Consider the following 27,215-nt stretch of genomic DNA (forward strand, 5'->3'; position numbering starts at 1 on the left):
AGCATTTCAGCTTTAGGCTGAGGTTGTCTCCACACCTGGAGGTGAAGGATCTAGAGAGTGTATTGTAGGGCAAACCAGGGCAGGGTCTTAGAATTTATTGTTATGGTGCCCGCTGCCTCTGTTCCAGACATTGACGCCCCTGGGGTCACTCTTGTATTTGACTCAGGGTCATTGTCAGAGCTACAGGTGGAAGTTCAAACAAACACAGGAAGAGTGTCCTACTCTACTGGGCCTATGCATGGTGGTCAAAGAACAAGTTGTCACTGGAGTGGTTAGCAGTTAAAGCTTGGTCTGGGAGGAAGGTCTACCGTAGAGAAAACCTATAGAACCAGAACAGGTGTAAGTACCTGTTCTGATAGCTCTAGGGGCACACAGAAACGTTATCTTGTTTCTAGCTTATAAGTTACTTTCAGCCAAACAGACAAAGGACAGGTTAGATCTATTGTTCTACTAGCCAGGTATGACCAGCATCTAAAGTGAGTGGCAAGACTAGAGGCCATTCCAAGGCTCCTTCATTGCCTCTACCATTGATTGATGTCCCATGTGAGATGATGGACACAGGTCATAAGTGTGTCTAAGGTGTGGTGGACCATTGCAATATGTACTCCGAGGGGGTGCCTCTGAGATGATGGCGAGGGCCTTCTTGCACTCATCTTAATGGTTGGATTTTCAAAGAATATGATATCCTGTCAAGGAACACATTTTACCTTTTCACCTTTGATGGAATGTGAGAGCAATCTAGAGTGATTTACTACATCGATGTGTGCCAACCAACACCAATGTGTTAGGGCAATACTTCCAAAAGACCCAAAAGACCATAATAGAAACTCTATCAAAGCAGGAAATGATTGAGGCTTCTAGCTTGGATGACGGGGGGAGAGAGTGATGGTAGTAAAAGGGCGTGGGTGGCTTTTTTCAATTCTCGCCTAGGGTGGCAAAACACCTAGAAACGGCCCTGTATTCAATGCTTCTCAAATGGGCACACATTTCCGGGGTCAATCACCTCCAGGCAAAGCTTTGATGACGGACTCCAAACGAATTAATGCCTACGAGTTCTCTTTCCCTTTGTGTCACTGGAAATTAATCTCAGGAAGCTGCCTTCCTGAGATTAATTGTGCCCATTTGAGAAGCATTGAATAATTACAGGAGACCCCGAGCGCCAGACGCCGGAGAGTTGCAGGCATGCTGTGCCATTGAACCTAAATACAACCAGTACTTAGGTTCAATTTGCCCCAGTACAAGAGGGGCCAATTGAGTAAATAAATTGGACGCCTTTTATAAGCTGATAGGTGGCAGAACCACTGTTCGCTTAATGTACTAATCCCCAGGTTCGCTAGGTTGACCAGATCCGATTGCTGCATGCCACTGGGTTGGTATTTTTTCATGCGTGGCAGGCGCTTTTAGATATCAGTGCATTTTGGGAGTTGTCTTGGTTCATTGTAATGGCACCAATGGAATCGACACATCTGATAACAATGATATATATATGTAAAAGCAAAGTCCAGGCAGTGTCTCGGTGACGTGGAGCAATCTGGTCACTGTAATGTAGTAAGTTCAGTTTTTTTTTTTCAGTTCAAAATCTTTATTTGGTTTTCATTATTCGAGAAAAACCATAAAAGTACAGGTTCAACATGGTTCCAGTTAAAATCATTTTAAAAACGAATATTTCATTATATAGTTTAAATGAAACAAACATTAATTAATTAAGATTAGGTCGGTGATTTACACAACATTTTAAAAAAACAGGCAATGGATTTAGCATATAGTTTGTTTTCTAACAACAGAAGTGCTAGAAATGCTGGTCGACAGGTTCGAATTCCCAATTGTCTCAGTAATGGAAGAATCCATCGTCTGCGTAGAGCCTCATAGAATTTACAAAACAGGGAGACGTGGATTGAAGATTGTGGCAAGTTATTGTCACACGGACATGGTGGCAAGTTCTTAATCCTATCATTCTGCTTAGGAAATGAGATCAGCCTGTGAAATGTGGTTAGTCTGAGTCGAGTGAGCAAGAATTTCTCAAATTGAGTTAGTTTGTACATTAGATATGGCTGAATTGAAAAGGTGGTTTGGATGGTCAGCAGGTGTTGAACTGAACACTTTCCTATTTCCTAATGTAGTAAGAGATGTGTGCACTAGGACCTTTACGTCCGCCGCTAGCCGGTGGGATCGATGAGAAGGAAGAGGAGGAGCCGGGCAGGGAGAGGGCAGAATAAGTGTGGGTAGAATAAGAGTAGATACGAAATAAAGAGCTCCTTACCTGAGACAGTGTCTGCTTGGTCTGTGGCCCCCTTTGGACACTACATCTGGCGACGAGGGTGGCCACGACTCCTGTAGTGCGTGCTCATCTGCCGGCGTTTGGCTATTGCTGCACTCCGTGCCTGGCGTCCTTGGAGCTGCCATGATGGTGCAAGGAGCGCCGTGGCTTATCTACATATCGCGGTCCGGGAGCCTACCCCGGCCGCGTTCGTCCCGACGAGGTGCCCAAGGTGTAGGAAGCCCCCCCGGTCCTGAGGTGCATGGAGACCCGGAGCTGTGCAATTGTCCGATGCGAGCTGGGAGCCCACCCCAGTTGCGTGTGTTCGTGATCGCGATCTGGGAGCCCACCCCAGTCGCGTGCTGCCAGGAACATTGCACCTGCCTGGTGAGTGTTCTGCTTATTGTCCAGGTGGCTGGAGAGGTCCCGGTGTATTTGGAAGCTACGGTGGGTGGAGGAGGGCCAAATCTCGCGAGGCCCGAGATTTCGGCGGTGGCCATTTTGGAGTCAGGCACCTGCACCAATCCCCTACGAGGAAGTCCCGGCGGCCATTTTGGAGTCAGGCGAAGTGCAACCAAAGCATCAAACCTCGGCAAATGCAAATGGAAAAAGGTTTTCAGAAGTAAACTAGAGTGTGTTTCTTCAAAAAAGAAGAGCGTTCTTCATCCAATTCATACAGGTGTGAGAGGTAGACACATAGAACTGGTTAGTGTGAGCACATCAAGTGACATGAGTAATTTTGGAGCAATTTTGTGCGTAGTCCAACGCCTGCCGTCACAGTGTGCCGCAGTGTAAGAGCTAGTTGTGAGCTGTCGTCCCTGTCAATTTTCATAGTCAGAAGAAGTCTGCTACACCATAATGTCTACAGCATCGCCACCTCAAGCAGGTCCGGCGTCAGTCAATGCCAGTCACGTGGGGGTGCTGGGAGTATCGTTTCTGCGTCCACCCGAACCTTTGGTCCTTGAAACAGGAGGAGGTATGGGTCCTCGATGGAAGGAGTGGCTTGCAGTTTTTGAAGACTTCATGAAAGGGTCGCATGTGAATGAAGCAGGACAACAGTTGATAGCGTTACAAAATCTGATAGGGAAAGATGTTGGCCAAATCATAACGGAACTACCTGCGGCGACTGTGTCATCCTACGCTGATGTGTGTGAGGCTCTGAACCGGAACTTTTTGCATAAAAGAAACATCGACTATGAAAGATACACGTTCAACCTGGTGGCTCAAGAGAAAGAAGAGCCCATGTGCGTTTTCATCACACGCCTTAGACGGCTGGCTCAATACTGCGAGTTTGAATCTTTCTCGACAGAAGATGCCCTTCACCTGAGAATTATTGAAGGGTGCCAGTCCGAGTCGCTGTGTAGGAGACTACTAAAAAAGAGCTATTCGCTAGATAAAATTGAAGAGATGACACAGGTCCATGACCAGGCCGAGGAACATGCTAAGAAAATGGAAGCAGGGCGGAGTGAAAAACGCGAACAAGCATTCAGGCTCCAGTCTCGTAACACACGCACGTATTCGCCCGTGAAACCAAGGTCTTCCAGGTCCAAAACCCAACATCAATCGGCGGGCCAGCGACGTCGCCGTTCGAGCAGAACCAACAAGCGACAAAAACGTCAACTCAAGTGTTATCGGTGTGGATATGACTTTCCTCACACAGATGCTTACCCTGCGCTGGGTCAAAAATGCAGGAAGTCTGGAAGAGAAAATCACTTTGAGAATGTATGCAGCTCGCTGAGGAAAGAAAGACTATGAGATCGTGAAAGACAGTCTAGACCGGTGAGCAATCGCCATCATGCCAAAGCGGAACAAGACCGCAGAGATTTGTCTACTGGATCGTCTCATTCCAGTTGCCAGTCTCACATAACAAATCGGTCTTGGCCCTCGTCTGCACCAGAGTCACGGTCACTGTCACCCATCTCGTAGGACAGTGACAAATACATCTGCATGGTGGCTGATCCCGATAGCCTGAAGAAATACCCCCGGCCTGACATCAGGATTGGTACTCACTGGGCCAAATTTGTGTTGGACAGCGGAGCGTCGCTCAACTACATACCTGTGGCTGAATATCACAGGATAAAGATACCACCTCAGCTAAGCAAAGCCCATGTGCGAGTCTATACCTGGATGTCCAAGAAACCGCTTCCTTACATTGGGAAATTTTCAATTAACCTCACATATCAAGATCGCACAATACAGGCGTACATTCATGTCATTGATGGCCCTGAAGCTGATTGTCTTCTGAGTCTTCCTACTGCGGAACAACTTAAGCTAGTGGACATACTGTACAAAGTTGATGATGGACTTGATGTGGTTCAAAAATTTCCTAAACTGTTTACGGGGCTAGGAAAAATGGCTCATTTTCAGATTAGATTACATATAAATGAACAAGTCAACCCAATAGCTTAACACCACAGAAGGATTCCGTTTCATCTTCAACAAGCTGTGGAAAAGGAGTTACATGACTTACTCGAAGCCGACATCATCCAACGTACAGAACTACCCACGCCATGGGTCTCTCCGGTAGTGGTCGCACCAAAAAAAGGTGACCCTGACAAAGTTCGATTGTGTGTGGACATGAGGGCAGCCATTGAGAGAGAGCGACATCCTGGACCTCACATCAGTGATATGATCGCTTCATTAAATGGTGCCAAGATATTTTCCAAACTTGACCTCAACAAAGGTTATCACCAGCTAGAGTTGCATGAAACGTCCAGATATATTACCACTTTTTCAACCCACATAGGCCTGTTCAGGTACAAAAGATTGAGCTTTGGGGTTTCCTCTGCTGCCAAAATCTTTCAGGAAGCTATCAGGAAAATTATTAATCACATCCCAAATGCCCTATACTATAGTGACGACATCCTGATCCATGGCTAAACAATTCAAGAGCACGACACCGCCTTGGATCGTGCTTGTCATGCCCTCATGGAAGCCAACCTTACGCTAAACAAAGAGAAATGCGAGTTTCATAAATCAACTCTGAAATTCTTTGGCCACATCTTCTCTGGGGCCGGAATGAGACCTTATCCCGACAAAGTGGCAGCCCTCAAGGACACTCCAAGACCCCGTGATGCTGGCGATGTGCGCTCATTCTTGGGGATGGCAAGTTACTGTGCTCGCTATATCAAAGACTATGCAACCATCAGCTATCCTCTGAGAAAGCTCACTAAACAAGGGCATCCTTTGCTGTGGTCCACCAGATGTGAACAAGCCTTTAAAGAAATCATAACGGCTGTAGACTCAGCATACAACATGGCGTATTTTGACATAAAAAAAGAGAACGGAGATCACTGTTGATGCAAGTCCTGTCGGACTGGGGGCCATCCTAGCTCAGTACAACACGGACAGTGACAAACGATACATCATTGCATACGCCAGCAGAAGCCTCACAGACACCGAGAGAGCTTATTCACAGCCCGAGAAAGAAAGCCTCGCCATTGTATGGGCGTTCGAACACATCCATATTTTCATATATGGTAAACACTTTTCATTAATCACGGATCATCAAGCTTTAATTACTATATTTGGTAATCCACGGGCCAAAATGCCACCGAGAATAGAGCAATGGGGTCTTCGTCTCCAAGAGTACACATACACTATTGTGCACAAGCCAGGAAAGCCGAAAATCCTGCTGATTATATGTCAAGACATCCCAGGGAAACAACCAAGTCCAGACCGTCAATAGCCGAGGAATATGTCAACTTTGTTGTGGCTCACTCTAGACCTCCCTCTGTACTCCTTGAGGCCATCTGCGATGCCACTCTCACTGACGTGACGCTGCAGAAAGTCACACATCGCATACAGAACAATAGCTAGAGACATCTGGAGGATCATGAGTAGGATGACAGGATCGACGTACAAGAACAAGCTTCTTTCAAGCATGTGAAAGAGGAGCTATCAATTTCTGCTAATGGCCTAATTCTACGAGACAATCGGATTGTCACCCCGAAACAACTGTGTCAGGGAGTCATCAACTTTGCGCATGAAGGTCATAGAGGCATTGTGGCCACCAAGAGAGCCTTGAGAGAACGTGTCTGGTTCCCGCTGTTAGATAAAATGGTTGAGCTCACATTAAAGGACTGCCCCCAGTGTCAACTGGTATGCCGGCCTGATTCTCCTGCACCCCTGCAAATGTCTCCACTGCTGGAAGGGGTATGGCAGTTTGTTGCAGTGGACTTCTTTGGGCCAATTAAATCCAGCCAATACATTCTAGTCATCATGGATGAATATTCGCGTTTTCCTATCGCAAGGTTTGTCACTTCAACAAAAGCTTCAAGCACCATACCGGTTCTAGATTAAGTGTTTGCAGCTTGGGGCATTCACAAAATGGTGAAGACTGACAACGGACCCCCAGTTCAATAGTCAGGAGTTCACAGAGTTCGCAAAATACCTCAATTTCAGACATCGCAAAATCACACCACTATGGCCGCAGCTCATTGGGGTGGTGGAGAGGTTTATGTCCACACTCAAAAAAACTATTCAACAAGCTGAGTCATCTCGGAAAGATACCCAAGTAGCCTTAAATGAAGTACTGAGAGCCTATAGAAACACGCCTCATTCCACCACTGGCAAGCGTCCGGCCACCCTGATCCTGGGTCGGTCAGTGGGCACTTGAATACCCATGGTTGAATGGACCGAAGGAGTGGCCTCTCAAGAGTCCGAGCATGAAGAAGTTGCCGCGATCGACAAACTAAAGAAAGAAAAGATGAAGTCCTATGCTGATAACCGCAGGAGAGCTGCACCCTCATCGATCCAGGAAGGAGACTGGGTGTTAGTTCGGCAGGAACAACAGAAGAAAACAGATTGTCGCTATCATGAGACTCCTTTGATGGTCACCAGACAAAAGGGAACTATGATTACTGCTGAGACTGATGATAAACAAATTACTAGGAAGGTGTCGCACTTTCAGAAGTGTAGTCCCAAAGTCAAAGTAATGCTGATCAGTTCTACTCGTGGAGACACAACAACTGACGGGATCCCTTTCAGTGATCAAACAACGTCCTCACGTGCTGATCGAGAAGAACCTGGCATCCCTGATACTCATCTGCGACCACGACAAATCATTTGCAGGCCGCTTCATCTGATAGAAGAACTGTAACTATGTCTTATATGTTTTACATGTTGCCAAGTTATGAGTAAGCTATGATTATTCATTTGTCCAGAAAGGGGAAGGTGTAATGTAGTAAGAGATGTGTGCACTAGTACCTGTACGTCCGCCGATAGCCGGTGGGATCGATGAGGAGGAAGAGGAGGAGCCGGGGCAGGAAGAGGGCAGAATAAGTGTGGGTAGAATAAGAGTAGATACGAAATAAAGAGCTCCTTACCTGAGACAGTGTCTGCGTGGTCTGTAGCCCCCTTTGGACACTACAATCACCCAACATATGCCTACAGAGCTGGCGATACAAAGCTACCTGCTTACATGCCGGGTGTATGGCAAAGCCAATAAGTGTGTGCAAAAATAATAAAATGGTGCTTTCTTGATGACTAAATTCATCTTTCTGACATTTTCTGGGTTAAAACCATCCTGGCAATTAGTTTTATTACTAACGCAGGATCGAATTTAACATAGTGAAAAGATGCCCATATGTTTCCGGTAGCAATGCTAGTTTAGGAAACTTCTTGATAGCATCCATTAAAAAAGAGAAATGTTTCATTAAGCTTGAAAACAAATGCGTATAGTTTGTGCACTCCCAGTGGACAAGACAGAGAGGGCAATGAAAGCAGCCGCTCGGGTAACAGTCATGATGAATCCACCACTGGCACCTCGTCTGCTCACGGTGCATGTCCTCACAGGCTCACTCTCCATTTGGCAGCTTTAGGGAAGCTAAAAAGCTCCGTCCCAGGGGGCCAGACTCTGCCTGTGGAGCTCAGAGGCCCCCGGCGCGCCTCAGACCTGCTGTACCCCCTCACAGGTGCCCAAAGAATAGACTCCACCACTGGGGAGGAGCAGGTAAGGACACGGGACATGCTCCTGGCTCTCTGCACACACAGCCTGTAATCCTACATGGCTCTGTGTGTGATGCACTTGTCTTGTGCCGGCAGTTTAAAAATAAAAATCTCCTCTGCCTGACAGTGTCTAACTTCCTGTTTTGAAGCAGCAATGTCGCAAACACAGTGCACCCTTTTTCACGTGCTAGCTTGCTTGCTGTTTCGGTTACATTTTCGGAAATATTTACTGGCAACAGCACAGCTTTTTACAACCAGTGCCTACCACAGTCTACCGTGGATGTATTCTTTAAAGATTTGTACTTATCAAAGCACTAAAAGTGGTAGTCAGACAACACGTAGATAGGTTGGGAAAGCATGCAAGTATTGGCAATGACGTATTCGAGGCAGCGCAGACTACAGATCCAGGCATGACTATAGACAAAACGATACCAAAACTAACTAACTAAAAAAAAAAAGACCCACAAAGCATTTCCCTTGTGGGTGCGAGCAAGGGCACCATCTGTCTGAAAATTAATTTTGAACAGATGGTTTCAAAGCTCTCTCCCGCAATGGAATCGCCAAACGTGCACACGTTGCCATTGAAAGCAATGCAAAGCGTGCACTTTTTTGGCCCAAAAAATTAATCGATTCCTAAAGATTTCCTCACTGCATAGGCGAGACCTTAAAAAACTTAATGGGAACCAGTCAGACCCTAATAATTTTCACCCAATTTCCAACATCTCAACTCTAGAAAAGCTTCTGGAGAAATGTGTTCACCTAAAACTCTGCAACCACATTGAACGATTCTAACTTCTAGAGCAGTACCAACCTGGATTTAGAAACTGGCCACAGCACTGAAACAGCTCTGACACATATCATTAATGATGCTCTGAGATTGCTTGATCAGAAAGAACCCAGTCTACCTATTCTTCTTGTTCTCTCCTCTGCGTTTGATACGGTCAAGCGTGACAGCATGACATCATGTCCTTGAAAATAGGATGGGGTCATCCGGTCCTATTTTAAACTGGTTTGCTTCATTCCTTCTTAATAGAACTCAGAGAATCAAAGTCAATTGGAGTACTTCAAGGCTCCACGCTCTTATTCACTCTATTCAACTTGATCAAGGAACCTCTTACTGACCTTTTGAAGCCCTCAAACATTCATTACCATATGTACGCTGATGACATACAATTGTTTTTGAAAATCTCCTCAGCTGAAGATATCAAACTGCACTCCTCTGAAAACCCAACAATGGCTGACCCGTAATCACCTCATGCTCAACACCCTCAAAATTGAATTTCTTTTGATCACCCCTTACAATCTCTCTGACCCCATAGAAGAATGGCTCAAACAACTCACAGCTCTCAACTGCTCCTCCCACATTATTGACTCTACTTGAGCTCTAGGCATACCACTGGACAAACATCTCAAGGTCTCATTTAAGGGGGTTTTGTCGTAGGGCAGTGCATCAGGCTTTTCTGCTACTCTTGCTGGCATACCCACAGTAAAGCTGACCCCATTAAAGGCCACATTGATCTCAGCTGCTAGACTCATAAGGTTCCAGAAGAATCGACAACAGTACTCCAGACCTAAACATCTAAATTGCCTCCCATATGAAGCTAGAATCCAATTGAATATTGCTTGCATGTAGCACAAGACCCTTCACCATAATTGTCCTGTCTGCTTGGCCAAAAAACTCAAGCTACCCGGTGGTAGTCATTCCTTAAGAAGCACTAACTCCCTACTTTTGAAACCACAGAAGTTCAACATAAAGGAAACCTACAACCGCTACTTCTCCGGCCTTGCCCAAGAATTTGGAACACTTTGTAACCTGAAACCAGGACTAACTCCTCGACTGCCACCTTAAAAAAAAAAAGTATAAAAAATCTCTTGATGCATAGATTCTTTCTCTAGGAGTCTTGAACCTTCTCAGCTTGGTATGCTTAATTATATACTGTATATATGTCTCTCCATGCTTATTCTATCCGTTATGTATGACTTGATTGCTATATGTACAGAGCTCCGATACCCTTAAGGGCCATGTTCACGAAGGGCCATGTTCACGCTACATAAAACTCAGAAAATAAATAAATAAAGGGACGTTGTGTTTTTCCGCTGGTTTTTAGGGCGAGCAGACCTAAAAGCAGGCGGAGCCTGCTTTGTCTGCGAAGACAACTGTTGTCGGCGTGTTAGAAGGAATCTGAGACGGAGCTCAAGCACGAGCGTCGCGGTCTCAGATTCCTCCTCGGGGCCGCGCACAGCACCCCACACGCATGCGCATACACAGAGACACACACCACACTCACGCATGCGCACATACACAGCCATACACAGGCACAAACTGCATACACACACGCAGACCCACACGCACACACACAGACACATTTGAACACACACAGACACACGCGCGTACACCCCCCTCCCCTCCCCTCCCCTCCCCTCCCACTCACCGGGCTCTTTCGGGCTGGTCGGGCACTCACCGGGCTGTTGCTGGGCATCGGGCTCCTCTCTGCGGCAGTCTCCTCACGGCACCAGGGGACAGGACTTCACTTCCGGGGCTCCCTCCAGCACCTGGGAGCCCTGCAACACTCTGGCTGTTGGCAGTCCCGGGACTCTCCTCAACTCATGGGTGCCCCGGGCTGCGGAGAGGCCATCTTCACTTCTTCCTCGGTGTCGGCGGGCGGGACTTCCTGCCGGATTGCAGGCCCCGCCCCCGTCTCGGCCAAAAGTGCCTGACTTCCTGTTTTCACGGAGCAGGGCTGCGGCGGTGATTTCTTTCGGGGGCAAGAGGGGTAAGCACCCTCGAATTAAAATATAATTATATTTCCTTCTTGTGTCGCTTGTTTTTAATGCAATCTAACATTGTTAGTAGACAGGGCTTGTTTTTTATATTGCCGCGTTTTTCAACAATGGCTGACAACGCACCTTCCATTTCTCTGGCTCGGCTTGTTTTTTAAAGCAGCCCCACACGCCTGATGTTTCACTGCTCGGAAGAGGCGGCATGCGATGCGAGGGGCAGTAGTATATGTCAACCTTTTTCTTTTTTCTTTTTCAATATGGCGGCCTGGTGCATTTCTGTTAACACAGTCAACAATGCCGCCGGTACTTAACGACCCCCATCCAGGACACCGCACTTTAACATGAGCGCCACACACTTAGCAGCATTCCAGCTCTTTTAGTACTCGGCACAGCAGGTGCCCTCATTTTCACACTTTATTTCTACATCCTTTTTTACCCCTCCCATATCTGGATTGTCAGTAGTGGGTCCACAAATAAGGCTGCCACTGTGCTTGTAACTCTCTTATTTATCTTCCGTTTCCCACCGATATCAGTGCCAGGGGGCTGCAAATGAGAGCATCGTTCATGCCTGATCAGAATGACTCGCAGACTGAGGTGAGACGAGTGAGCGGCTTCCAGCAGTACAGCCCTTAGGCTCTAACGTCAGTGCCTTCTACGTAGGCAGGTTATTACTGCGAGTGTGTTAAAGGCTGAGCATAGCGTGTAGCTTTGAAGCTACTGTGCGACTGTCATGACTTGGAGTTGTGCTTTGGGGGTTCCTTCCAGAAGAGCCCCTCCAATGCCATCCTGTCTGCACCTCAACTTGTACGCTAGGTCCTTTTTGGCCTCTTCTTTTCAGTCCAAGGTGTGAATGTTGTTGCCCCACCTCTGCTGTGGATTGGCAGTTCCGTATCATTGCCATCGGATGGGGCTTTCTTTTACACTTCATATGAAGTAGCAGGATTACGGAACCCGGAAAGCCTATGCAGAATGGCACCACTAAAGCCGACTCTAAAAAGAGCCTTCGTCCCCCCTGCCCCAGGGTCGTCCTCACACCGAGAGCGGAAGCGGACCAAAGTGGTGGTGAAAATTGCGCTTTGTGTAAAGTAAAAAAACCTTAGCGCCCGGGGAGCCCCCGGGTCTTTCAATGACCATATGCAGTGGTGTGTGTGCCATTCCATGCTGGGGAATCACTGAGGGGGGGAAGGGCTGGCTGTTGGTTTTCAATGGGTTTTTTTGTTATCTTTTTATGGGAGACAAATGCGCATTTGAAAAGCTGCTCACTGGTCACACAGTTGCTCCTTTTTAGACACAGTGGGACGTTTCTAGAACAAGCATTGAAAATGCAATAATTCTTGCATATGATTAAGTTAAAGCCATTTGCTTTGCTAATGGTATTGTATAGCAAAGCAAATGGCTTTTTTCTTTTCTTGGTCCATTTTTCTTTCTTTTTTTCCTTATTTGTAATATCAATACATCCAAGTCACGTAAATACAAAACATGTTGCATTACAAATGCTATAGGTGTCACATTTGCGAAAGTTATAACTATTGGCATTGTAAATGACAAAGCTATTAATTTAGCTATTTTAAAAAATAACCCATAAATAAAAAAAAATCATTTATAAGACCAATAGCTCAAACTTTCCTAATGCGAGCCCTATTGCATTTCCAATGCTTGTTCTGTATGTCCTTTGCAAATTCTGAGTTTTCAACCTCTGCTTGGCCGACTCGACTGAAATTTTCGAAATTATAAATATTGAAGGTTACTAATACCTAACTTTTTTTGTGTATATTCTGTTTACTCGCTCATTATAATTGATATATGTTTAATTATCAATTGAATTCTGTGTGGCAAACAGGCTGAAGCGATGCACGAGAAATAATTTGATTAAAAAACGCACCAGAGCTTGTCATTCCTCAAAGTGACAGCAGATGGAGCAACTGCACAGGAAATCTTGGGAGGTCTCTAAAAGTCTCCCCAGAGGGTTATAGAAGAACGATTCATGGGAACTGGATACATTTTGTTTATAATGTACAGTACGTGTACATGCTGCAGTAATGGGGCATCGCTGCCAAGTTTCTCAGGTCCATGCGTGCTGTGTTGTTCCAGTCCAGTTTTTATTCTTTGAATTGAGAGATGTACTTCTGTTTTCTAATGGAACAAACAAGACTACACGACCCAGAATTCAAAGAAAAAACTGACTTGAAGCAGCACATCACGCATGGACTAGGAAACTTGACAGGCCTGAATAGGAGTAGGGCTTTGGGGCGTACATTACAGGCAAGGAGTACCTAGCGGTGTTCACAGATAAGTAGGGGAATGTTAATTTTTCCTAAGGCTGGCCATAGTCAGGAACAGGTCTAAAGCGATAAATTCCTCCTCTTTGGACACTCCCTGCTTGAGCAGCGGGGCCACCTACACAGTCAGAATTTGAAGGGTCCACAGGTCCACAGACTGCGATGCAAGTGCAGAGAAGGCTCCCCTGGACATAACGAAAACAGATTCATCCTGGTCCCCAAGAGACACACGACAACAAATGGCCACATACCATACAAAGAGAAGCGCGTGGTCATGACCACCTGGTAGGTCTGCCTGGTAGGTCCTGCCTGAACCTAAGAGTCAAAACACAAGACGAGACCTTGACATAATTATAATGTGAAGGATGCAATTGAGGTCATATAACATTATAACTCTGTTAATAGAATGTTTTTTTAAGAAGTGCTATTTCAATTTAATGCATTATATTCAGGGCCACTGGAATTATGCGGCTGGGTTGATTAGATTATGCGGCAAGAAGGGGCACAGCGTGTTGCTTTGTTTTTACTAAGTTTTGAACCATTTAAGGTAGAAACACAATTTATTTTTGTTAACTGCACATTTTGTGGCAGGTAAAGGATTATGTGCAAATCTACAATTATGTGGAAACAGCTGCCCGGTGCAAAATTGCATAATTCAAGTGGCCCTGATTATATTGAATTACTGTATGGAGTGATGTTTATCGAAACTAAATATCTTTTAAACATTAAACTCGTCAACTGGCAGTGTATGATGTGGACTATATTAACGGCCTGTGTCATCATTGTATACGGGGAAACATCTTTTACAACGAAACTTTTACGATGCAAAGCTATTACAACGCAGGTTTCACTAAGAATACCTTTACAACGCATTACACTGGGGGGCGCTCTAGGATAGGGAATAAGTTTAATTTACTATCCAACACCTTCCCTAGTGTCCACAGGGACTGGAGTTGGAATAGTAAATTAAACTATTCACTATCCAGCACCCCAAAGTGTAATGCGTTGTAAAGGTATGCGTAGTAAAACCTGCGTTGTAACAGCATGCTTCGTAAAAGCATGCGTTATAATGTTATACATCCTTGTATACGTGGAACAACACTGTGTGAGTTTAATCTGTATATGCGATCTGGAGCAAGTGGCAGCCAGATGCTTCCAAAAGGAGGCACTTTGGAGTGAAGTGCTTTGCCTAAGGTCACACAATACCAGTAGGGGAGTTTCCAGGATTCAGACTCAGTCCCAAAATGTGAAATGCAGCAAAAGAAAATCAATTTTTGGTACATGAGTGTTTGTAAACTAAACAGAAAAAATTGTGGTAAGCTGCACGTATGTTGTCTGTAGTAGTAAGTTAAGTAACGCGATGAACGCAATAATCGACTTCTGGAAAAATGGTCTTCAGATGTCCCCTAGTTTCTCGGGTGACAGGCGTTTAAAGATCACACACATATCTGACGTACAGCATGACTACAGCCTCTAGGTAACACACATTTTCAAGCCAGGAGTGCTAACCAAGAACAGCATATAAACCAGCTGTCCAATAGGAATGTTGATATTCTAGTGTTGTCTAAAGTGCATTGCGGTGTAAGAGGTGGCAACAAGCCGGAAGTGCAGCCCGGCTCTAGTTTGGCTCAGCAGACCCATAGGACCGAGGGGTGAGCCAAAGGCTGACCTTAGGCATGAGCCAGACTCGATTCTTCCTTAGCGTGTCCACTTAACATCATCTCAATGAGTCTGGCGTGGTCACCCCTGAATCGAGCAAATGACTAGGACACGTCTTACTGGTTGAAAACAAGACAAGATAGACTGCCTTCATTAGCTGCAGGTTGAGGTCAGTGCACGCCCTCCCTTTTGTGGAAAAAAAATACAGAAAAGTTCACTTTAAACATATCAACAACCTACTCACAAAGATTGTACTGTGACTTACTCTTCTTCTGACTTCTGTATTTCACTAGTAAGCGAGAAGTACTACAGTATTGCTACCTGTAATTATGCAGCTTAATGGAACACATTTTCTGTTAGCATTACCTCATGATTTTGACATTTTTATGAATGTTAAAGCTTTCTGGCAAAAGTTTTTTATTTCCGCTTTGACACCCACATAAAGAAATAAACAAGAAAAAGGGCGGCCTGTCTACTTAAGCAAAGGATCTTCCACTGCTCGGCAATATGTGTTGCGTGTTTTTAGTAACTTTTGATCTGTTTGGGATAGAAAAGCTTTTTATTTTATGCTGAAGTCTGCAGATTATGCAGACGATGATGAATTATGGGGAAAATGCAGCAGTCACAGTTATGCTCAAAAAGCAGCTGCCACAAACTCATATATTTCCAATGGTTACAGTAACCTCAGATATAATGCACTTGTAGTTAGGCAGATGCAGGGGCGGCCTTAGGCGTGTGCAAGCTGTGCACCTGCACAGGGACACCAAACCCCAGGGGCCTCCACGCCAATATATATCCTTAATATAATAATCCTCTGAGGATGGATACATATTTGCGTGGCAGCCCCTGGCAGGGATTTGGCGGCCTCTGGTTCTGTTCCACTTCCTAACACCCTGACCCCCCCTCCTGAGCTCCGGGGGGTTCCGCCCCACCCGGACCCCCTCTTCTGGGGCCCCCTACCTACGCTCCCTGCCCAGGGCCACCATGAGCCTAGAGCTGCCCCTGGCAGATGGAATACCTGGCATGTTTGTGATGGAGTAACTTGTCTGCCAAACTCTAAATCAGGCCCTAAGTCACATCTTGACACCCTTCCTACGCCCTTGGACAGGTCTACCTGTAGTATGAACCCTCCTGCATTGTAAGGGCTAGAGGTGCCCAGGGCCAGACAGGCCTTTTGTTTCACTGGGCAATTCCACGGTGGGCTGGGCCCCTGGAGATTTTTATTGCAGGGGAGCCGCTCCAAGTCCCTCTGTCACTTTCCCCCACTCACCGAGGCTGATTGCATCAAGCACATGGGAGCTTAAAGAGAGAGAAAAAGAATGGGAGGGAGGGGAGAACAAGAGAAAGCATTCAGAGCGGGAGAAGCAAGAGAAGAGAAGTAGTGAGAGAGAATGGATGGATGGAAAGAGAGATTGTGCAAGGAGATGAAGGGAGAGGGCCTGGTTTGAACATTTTTGTCAGTGCTGCTTTTGCTTCCTTAGTGCGCTCCTGAAGTTGCTTACGTGATACCTCTGGGTTCATCGGCTGGACTCAGTAGTCAGGGCCTGGCTGGCCATTCATTAGACGGGCATTTCCTGGTGGGCTTCAGAAGGATGCTTTCGTACAAGGAAACCCAGCCACGTACGTCCTCATGGTCCAATTCCAGTCACCGCCTCCTGCAGTGTAGCGATGGTTTGAACATTTTTGCCAGGGCTGATTTTAGTTTTCATTTTACCCCGTCTAAAGTAGCTACATTAGGATGCTCTGCTTCACGTCTTCTCTTCGTTTCTGTCGGGGAGTTTGCGAATTTCTTTCTCACTAGATTCACCTCTGAGGGGCATCGCACCCAGTGTTTCAATCACAAATTCTCTTAATCTCCGAATACCTGAGCACTCTCTTTAACATAGTTCTTTGCCTCCAAGCTTATTATGTTTCCTGTTTTGAGATCTGGAATTTTCCGAGCTGCATACAATAGTGTCCTTCTTGCATTCTAGCTCAGTGCCCTGGACCCTTCCTTAGAGCGAATGAGATGCTGTAGTCTGATAACACGGGCTTCAGAATCGCTCCATTGTGTGATGTTCTCAGCCTGACACAATGCAGGAGTCAAGGGTAAACTTAATGAAGTACCATTGTATCACAGCGCAGCTGGGAGCCCCCTGGGCCCTCTCACTATTCAAGCAGTGGAAGAGCTAAATTTACCGCAAGCTATTAAAATATATTAGAGGCCCTCTGACCCCCTGCTGGCGAGGCTGATGGGCGTATCCTGCTGAACGCCGTCTGGAAAGGAGACTGTGGGGGATTTAGAGACAAGAGAGAATAGTAATATGGCTCCATGTGAGGTCACCAGGAAGATGCTTTGGCGCCTGAAAGCAGCTTAGTTTGCAGAGGAGTTCTTTCCATGTTCATTTCCACACCCAGTCATTGGCATACAAACAGCAGGCACACAGAAATAGGACTCATAATGAGCTTGGTCAAATAAGCTGGCATGATGGTTCAGTCAGTTCAACGCTCGCTGTTGACATCTGTGTCCTGCAAGTCATGAGGTTGAACCCCTTCAAGGCCACCATAGCCGTTTATGTGTCTGAGGCTGGCAGACTGAGTACAAGTACACCGGGAAATAAAACCATGTTACGTACAGCACAAAGAAACAGCAGAAGTGTGGTATGAACTACAAATTACAATTGTATTATTTTTGTATAATTACTACTCTGTAATGTTATGTTATGTTAATCTGTACTTGATATATCACTAGCGACTCAGCCTCAAAAGGGCATCTTGGCGCAGTAGCAGAAGTCAGATAAAAATGCGGCAAATCAGAATAACCAAGTTTTGAGATGTGTTTTTAAAACCTGTGAAATCAGTGCATGCATGAATGTACAGGGGCAGCCTATTCCAATGGTAGTGGGCAAGAAAAGAAAAGGACTGACTGCCTTATTTTGATGTATGGATACGGCACACACATAATAGAAGTTTATTTTTGGATCTTTGATTTCTGTCTGGACAATAAAAGGTGGGTTTCGCCTGTAAATATCTAGGGCCATTTCTGATCAGGGATTTGTGAGTCCAACAGAGCAGCTTGAACAGCTCTCGGTTCCTGATGGGGGACAAGTGAAGAGCTCTAAGCAAAGAGCCGCACAGTGCACCTGTTGGCAGTATGGGATACTGATGGGACTCAGTGTTCTGGGTTACCAGCGTTGTGGAGAGAAGTGGTTCATTGGATGCAAGTATTAGAGCGTTTACATAGTCAATGTGACTGGTTATTAATACTTGAGTGAGAGTCTTCCTTGAACTCAATGGAAGGCACTGAAACATTCTGCGGAGGCGCATAGTTCTAAAAGAGGCACCACAAGTGGATACAACCTGATCTTTCATTGATAGGTCTTCATCAAGAAGGACACCAGGATTTCTCGCTGTTTTGCTAGAAGAAGGTGCAGGTCCTAGCTCAGTCAGCCACCATTCCTCAAACCAGTGTAGCGGTGCTTTGCCAAACAGAAGGATCTCTGTTTTGTTCCCATTTAGCTGAAGACAATTAAGGGTCATTTGTGTGGCGACTTTTCTCATGCAGAAGATGAATCTGTGTTCAACATTTTCAATGCCATTCCCAAAGGAGATAACTCATTTGGTGTTGTCTGCGTAGAAAAGAATTTTAAAAGCCACAGGACTTGACTATCAGGGCAAAAGGTGATACATAGATGTTAAAGAGTGCAGGGCTTACGGAAGAGCCTTGTGAAATCCAGGGAAAGGATCTTGGATTGAAAGGTGCCAATGGAAACCATTTGGATCCTACAATTGAGAAAGTCAAGAGCAGTTCCCTGGATACCTATCTCATGGAGACGTTGAATCTAGATGGAATGAGAGACGGTATCAAATGCTGCTGACAGTCAAGAAGTGCCAGCATTGCTGGGATTCTGGCATCCAGAGATAATCTGATTGAGTCTACTACTGCTATCAAGCAGTCTATGAACTATGGGAGGCCCTGAAACCTGATTGTAAGGCATCCAAAAGATGGTGGTTCTCCAAGTAAGCAGACAGCTGATTATTAACATAGGACTCAAGAACTTTACCCATCCGAGAAAGAAGGGATATAGGGCTATAGATGGATGGGTCCTTTGATTCTGCATTGGGTTTTTTTAAGATCGGTATGACATGAGCAGATTTCCACTCTCGAGGAACTGCAGATAGGGTAAGTGATCAGTTACACAATGATGTGATAATGGGGTGAGAGGAGTAGCTAGGGTGGGCGTTACATGTGGAGGGCAGAGAGAGGAGGTAGAGCCAGATTTCAATTTAGCTAACAGATTTAAATACTGAGGGCCTGATTCACAGAACTAACTTAAGACAAAATCCTAAACTTACTACCATTTTGGTATTCACAGAAGGCACTTACTCATTTTGGTATTCACAGAAGGCAATTACTCATTTTGGTTTCCACAGAAGTTAGGAGTCCTAACTCTAGGACTCCTAAATGCCTTCTGTGCATACCGTAAGTCTTAAAATTAGGATTTTTCTTAGTTTAGGAGTAGTAAAGTTAGGAGTCCTAACTTTAGGACTCCTAAATGCCTTCTGTGCATACCGAAAGTCTTAAAATTAGGATTTTTCTCAGTTGAGGAGTCTTAAAGTTAGGGGTCCTAACTTTACTACTCCTAAACTGAGAAAAACCCTAACTATAAGACTTTCAGTATTTATTATTAATACCAATTAATAATTAACTAACAGTAAATTAATTATCAATACACAAAAAATATTTTTAATATGTAATTAATTACAAATACATTACTTCCCACCCTATTCTCCTATAAACCCACAACCCGCTACACAAAATAAATGAATAAAGTTAACATAATTATCAATTAATCAATTAATAAAAATTAATTACCAATTAAAAACTAATTACCAATTAATTCAAATTTAATAACAATAATTACATAAAATCATTTAATTAATTACAATTAAATTACTTCCAACCCTATTCCCCTATAAACCCACAACCCGCTACAGAATTAAATTACGCAAAAATTAAATAACATAAAATTCATTACTTAAAATAAATTACAAAAATAATACACACTTTTCACACATACAAAACACTAAAAAATTCGATATAATTAAAAATTTGATATTTTGACTTTCTATATTTTAAATTTTTTTATTAAATTACTTACCTTCAATTCGATATTTTTCACCACTTTATTCTGTCCATTCGATATTGTGTCCATTCTATATTTTGAATTCGATATTTTGTCCATTCAATAGTTTTAAATCGATATTTTGTGTAGTTACCGTATCATTGATATGAACAATCCAGTAGATGTTTTGGATTTTTTGTTTCAAAGTGGATTGCCAAGGTGTCGCATAGTGTCTGAGAGGCAGGGATGGCTGAAAAGCAGGCAACAGATTTGTTAAATTTCTTTAGGACCTTGAATAGTTTTTTTGTGGCGTTTTCCATTTGGTCAATCCTGTTGATGGTATGTTGTCTGCATGCTGCCCTAATTTTGTTGTGATAAGCACATATTGCTAGTTTGTAGTTAGTTTTATCAGTAACCGATTATGAAACCTTCCATTTTCGTTCCAGATTTCTACAGCTTGATTTGACAAGCCTCAATTTGGTTGTATACTGGGGGAATGAAGTCTGCAGGATTTGGAAATACGTTGCTTATATGGAGCGACTCTGTCTAGTGCTTGGGAGAGGGACTGTTGGAACATGTCTATGGCAGTATTAATATCCTGTGCATTATCTAAATTAGGTGCACACAAAGCAGAATTGAAAGCTTCATCATCTCACACCTTTATAGAGAGCAAGATGGCGTCTGGCTGATGGCTGGTGAGAACGCTCCCGATGCCGGTATGGAGTAAATAGAAAATACGGTGCATTGAGAATCTGCATACCCCGTGGAAGAGGTTCGGAGCGACGGCACTTACCTGCATATTATCGAAGGGCTGCTTCTGGAGCTTCTGAGAGCCGCGGCTGCGGTGGTAGAGCTTGTGAAGCTGCGAGGACGGCGAGCCGATTGGACCTCAGCGTGGGCTGCTGGTGGTGTTGCTGCTGACTGAGTTGGAGTCGGTGTGCGGAGCGGAGCCTGCGGAGCCAGGCCAGCTAGCAGAGCTCGGAGACTTGGATGCGGAGGAGCACACGGCAGTCGGCACAGAGGGGTCCGAGGGATCCGGAGCGGTAATAGCGGTAAGAGCAGAGGCAGGTCGAGCGGCCTCAAGGAAGCAAGTAGCTTACTCGATTCTGCGGTGTCACAAGGGTGTCACGAGGGTTGCGAGCAGATCGGACCCCTGTATGGACTTCCGCACAGACTGCTAGCTGTATTGGTATTGGTCCTGCTGCTGGTGGACCCTGCAGGGCTCGGCTGCCTAATAGTGCCTGGGGATCCAGAAGTTGCGGAGCATATGGTGGCAGGCTGATCAGATTGATCAGACGGATCAGAGGGATCCGGAGCGGCAAGGATAAAAGCAGATTGGGACTGAGTCACTACACAGAAGCTGTCAGAATGGCCCCCAAAATCACTCGAGGGGGAAAGGGGAGGTTGCCGGACGCTGAACAAGTTGTTGCCCCCTCTAAGCATCCTGTATCCCATAATGAGCCGGCGAAGGGCAAGGATACCGGCAGGACCCCCGGTGAGAGTGGGGGCGAGAGCGGGGGGGGCAGGTACCAAGAATACTAATGATGAAGGAGCAGGTGGATGGAGCAATACCAGGGGACAGATGCAGAGGGTGACAAATATGGTGGCAAACACAGGGACCACCAAAAATATCACTGGCTACTTTTCCCCTGCCAATCAACTTAATACAGCTAAAAAGAATACAGAGAAAAAAGTGGTTACTCCCAAAGGCAAAGCAAACATGCAGGGGAGCCCACGACTGATCTCAGGTACTCAGGTGGCTCAACCTGATAGTCAATGGGGGGAGATCATGGATGCCCAGGAAACGCTAGGTATTCCCCCAGAGCTAGAAATGGCTGAGTCAGGTGCCACAGACGTGGCAACTGTAATGGATGCAGAGCTATTGACTGAGTGGTTGGTACAAGAGATCACCACAAGCAGTGGGCCGAGTGACACAGAAGACAATTTGGATATAGTTGACAATTTCTTCTCAGTTACGGATGGGTCCGATGGCTCTAAGGGCACCCCCACTGACATAGAAGAGAGTGGAGGGGAGATTCACACAGACACTAGCCTGGTTCTTAGCTCAGAAGAGAAGAGCAGAGCTTCGTCAAGAGAAAAGGACCCAGCTCCTAGGAGAAAAAGGCAGTCAAGGCGGCAAAGAGATTCACAATCACAGGAGAAGGCAGCCAGTGGTCAAAGACGAGTAAGTGCGGCCAGTGCAGAGGCAGAAGCAGTCCTGAGATGGGACTATTCAGCTACCTGGATGACTTACACGGAGAATATAGCACAGGGAGCAGTACAGGGAGCTGCAGCTGCCGAAGCACCTATGCTACAGCTGATCTTAAACTCAATAAAACAATTGCAAGATGCGACAAAGATCACGGGGAAAAAAATCGACTTGCGACTAAGAACTTAAAAGGTGCAATCAAAAAGTTGCAAAAATCTGCACAGATACAAACGCAAGGGTGACTCATTTAGAGGACCGCACAAGTACCCTGGAAGATCAGCAAGTAAAGGACTCGGCTAAGCCAAGTGGATACGAAAAACAAATGGTAGATGTCCAATGGAAATTGGAAGATTTAGAGAATCGCCAGCGGCGAAATAATCTCAGGATCTTGGGCATCGAAGAAGGGGTGGAAGGAGAGGATGTAAGAGCTTACATCTTAAAGATGCTGAAAGGCGCATTCCCAGAGCTGAGTCACTGGGAGGGGGAAAAAGAAGTCCAAAGAGTGCACAGATTCCCAATGACATTGAAGAAGAACCATCCGAGGACGCAGGAAGGAGAGCAGAGTCAGAGAGCCATACTGATATACTTCGGCAATTTCTTACTGAGGGAGGAGGTTTATGCTAAAGCCCGACCCACTGCCAGACGATCATTTGATAATCAAACTTTCTTCACAACTCCTGATTACTGTCATAGCACAGTTGAAAGGCAATGGAGACGGAGAGAACTGATAGATGTATGTCATCAGATGGGTTTGCAAGCATATTTAATGAATCCAGCGAGATTGAAGATAATAGACAAAAACACTACTAGAGTCTTCATGTCTGAAATACAAGCAAGAGATTACATGGATACACTAAGCCCCAGTGGACCAGCCAGAGATAACCCATGAAGTTCCTATTGCATAGCTGCATAGGTATGATTGCATGAAAGATAACAGACATTTGGGACAAAGGGAACAATAAGGACAATGGGGACAATTGGGGTTAATCACGGGAGAATCCGGAGGGGGAGGAGTGAGAGTAAGAAACAACACTCGGAGGCAAAAAAAAAATAATAAAAAAAAAATATATATGTATATAATGTATAAAATGCAGGTGTTGTGGAATGTATAGGGTTGGTCATTTTGGTAACAATGCACCAGATATACAAAACCTGTCAGAGGGAGGCTGACGACCAGACTCCATCATAGAAACCTTAGGTCTGCTTGCTCTAACAGGCGGGGGGAGGGTTCATTGAGGAGGGGGGGCTAAGGGGGGATAAGGTGGAAACGCGGGGAGAAAAGGAGATAAAAACATCATCAGCATCAAGAAACAGGAAAGATCAGAGTGAAAAATATAGAAAGAGGAAGAGCGAATGTAAAAAAAAATGTATTATGCGGATAGTCACAATGAATATTTGTGGGTTGAATGATGTGAAAAAACGGAGAGATCTGAAGGAGTATTTAAGGATAATGCATGCTGATCTTATATGTATGCAGGAAACTCATATCGAGGCCTCCCAAAAGGGTTTATTAGAACAAATGGGCTGTCAAATACTAGCATTTACAACACAACACAAGGGACAAGAACACGGGGGTGGCAATACTGGCGCGGGGAAGGTCTGTGGTAGTGAAAAGACAGAAGGCAGATGCCCATGGCCGATGGGTCATGGTGGAAAGCCAGGTGCAGGGATTTAATTTCACTCTTTGTTTGGTTTATGCCCCCACAGTGGATGATTCGGAGGTTATCGATCATATCAACGCACTAATGACCAACTGGCCCATGCCAATCATTGTATGTGGGGATCTGAATATTACTGGCTTGAATGGTTTGTGGAAAAACGACCGAGGAAGGTTCTCTGGACGAAAGAAGAAAAGCCATAGGGCACTGATACAACTGATGCAAGATAACGGGCTAATTGACATATGGGAACAGCAAAATAGCAGCGGGGGGGCAGTACTTACTATTCTGCTCCACATAAAGCTTTAGCAAGGTTAGATTACTTTTTGGTCTCACCCTCGATAATATCTATTGCTAAAGTTAATAAGCTACCACGTGTGATGTCAGATCATAATCCTCTGACCCTAGACGTATCTTTTCCAAACCATCAAAAACGGAAACAAACTGGACATTTGAGAGAGCTTTGCTACAGGATGCTAAATATGTCACCCAGATGGAAGGTTGGATCAAAGTGTTCTTCGAGATAAATAGAGGGACTGCTTCCCCGGCGGTAGTTTGGGATACTATGAAGGCTGGTATAAGAGGCGAGACAATCAGCTACTCTATTACACGGAATAAGACAGAGAAGGAGGAGGTAGAGGGGAAGGTAAGGACAGTTGCTTTCATCGAAGGAGAGCTTAGTGGAGCTATTAGGGCAAAGCAAGATGTCACAGGAATAACACATAACTTAGCTATAGCTAAGGCAGCTGTAGGTGAGTTACTTGCGTTTAAAGCAGCAGGGAAATATCTGGCCTGGAAGAAAGATCAATATGAGTACAGTGAGCAGATTGGCCGTATATTAGCTATTCGAACACGTCAGGCTGCTACCAAAGGGGATATATCAGAGATTAGGTCGGAAACAGGGGTAGGAGCAACAACACCAGGGGAGATATGTTTAATTTTTCAGGATTTTTATCAGAAATTATAAAACCCTGATAAAAGGGTTGATAGTAGCGAAATAGAGAGGTATCTAGAGAGTGCTATATTAGAGAAGCTAACAATGGAGGACAAAGGGGCTCTGGAAACCAGCTTTACTCCTGAAGAAATGCAGAGAGCAATCAAGGATCTACCTGCTGGGAAAGCAGTAGGTACAGACCTCATCCCATTGGAGTTTTATAAAAAAATTCTCCCCTGCTATAAACTTATGACTAGTATACAAAGTGGAGTGGCACCTCCTGAGTCTTGGGGGGAGGCCACTATGTTGGTGTCTCTTAAAAAGAATAAGCCCCCAATTTATAGACCAATAAGTCTAATTAGTAGTGATGTTAACATTTTCTCTAAGATTCTAGCAAATAGGCTAAGCGCGGTAATTGGTAAGATCATCTCCCCCCGACAACATGGGTTCATTCCCGGTAGGGGTACCGCAGAGCATATAAGAAGAGTGCTTACACTATTTGACGGAACGGCAGTCTCACGAGACCCTATGGCGTTAATATTGTTAGATGCTGAGAAAGCGTTTGATAGTGTCTCGTGGGGTTTCCTTTGGGCAGCATTAAAGAAAGTAAATCTAGGGGATGGTTGCGTAGGAGCCTTGAGTGCATTATATTGTAACCAGAGGATAAGATTAAGAATCATGGGAGAGATGAGCGGGATAATAAACATTGGACGGGGAACCAGACAAGGGTGCCCCTGTTCCCCGCTACTCTTCGGGCCCGATTCACAGAATGAACTTAAGACTCAATCCTAAACGTACTACTATTTTGGTATTCACAGAATGCACTTACTACTTTTGGTATTCACAGAATGAACTTACTACTTTGGTATTCACAGAAGTTAGGATTTTGTCTTAAGTTTGTCTTAAGACAACTTAAGACAGACTTAAGACAAACTTAAGACAGACTTAATACAGACTTAAGTTAGGATTTTGTCTTAAGTCTGTCTTAAGTCTGTCTTAAGTCTGCCTTAAGTTTGCCTTAAGTCTGTCTTAAGTCTGTCTTAAGACAAAATCCTAACTTAAGACAAACTTAAGACAAAATCCTAACTTCTGTAAATACCAAAAGTAGTAAGTTCATTCTGTGAATGCCAAAAGTAGTAAGTGCATTCTGTGAATATCAAATTAGTAGTAAGTTTAGGATTGAGTCTTAAGTTCATTCTGTGAATCGGGCCCTTCGCTTTTTATATAGACTCATTCATAAGAAGGATAGAGCAAAATGGAAGGGTATGCACCTGTTACAACGCATTTTTTACTCCGCACTACCACTACAACGCAGGCATTACAACGCATACTGTTCCAACGCATGGCGCTGGGGGGCGCTCTAGGATAAGAGGTAAGTTTAATTTACTATCCAACACCTTCCCTAGGGTCCACGGGGACTGGAGTTAGAATAGTAAATTATACTTACCACTATCCAGCACCCCAAAGCGCTATGCGTTGTAGCGGTATGCGTTGTAAATACCGCGTTGTAATGGTATGCAGAGTAAAAGTATGCGTTGTAACAAAATACATCCAATGGAAGTATCTTGCCAGTAACCCTGAATGGATATGAAACTAAAATTCTAGGGTATGCTGATGACCTGGCCATCACATCTATAGACCCCGTCTCGGCTCTAGTGGAAATAGAAAAGGAAGCAGTAGTTTACGGAAACCTTTCGGGTATAAGTTAAATCAGAATAAAACACAAATTACAATTAATCGAAAGATCGCTATGGTAGACCAGAGAATAACGGAGTCAGCGGTTTATCTAGGGATAACAATAACATCTGATCTATCAAAGGTAGTGGCAAAGATTATGAACCCAGTAATCAAAAAGGCTAAAAAAGACTTAGATAGGTTCAACAATCTACACTTAACAACAATAGGCAGGTGTAACATAATAAAGATGTTATTCTTGCCAAAGGTGCTATATCTATTTCGGACTATCCCCCTAAAATGCAATAACAACTGGTTTAGCGAGTTAGAGGGAGTCACAAACTGATTTATATGGGCAAAAGGCAAAACACGACGGGGGTTAAACATTTTTGAAAGCTTCAAGGATGACCTGCCTTTATGGTCTTGACCTCAAGCGATATTCAGTTTTGAAGTTTTGGAAAGAGGACCCTAATAGGGATCGAAAACTAATGAGAAAGTAATGAGTCCATGTTAAAGGTTCTGGAGTATCTGTGTGAAGGAGTCTTGAATTAGAAAAAATGAGGTCCAATGTATGACCCACCGAATGTGTAGGCCCAGTAACTGTAAGGTGTAGGCAGAGAATTTCAAGATCAGATAGTTTGAGCGACACATCAGGGGCAGTAGCTATTTCTGCATGCTACCTGAAATCCTATATCAGGAGAAAGTTCTCT

The sequence above is a fragment of the Lissotriton vulgaris genome, chromosome 7, assembly GCF_964263255.1.
Source record: "Lissotriton vulgaris chromosome 7, aLisVul1.2, whole genome shotgun sequence".
Classification (NCBI taxonomy): Eukaryota; Metazoa; Chordata; class Amphibia; order Caudata; family Salamandridae; genus Lissotriton; species Lissotriton vulgaris.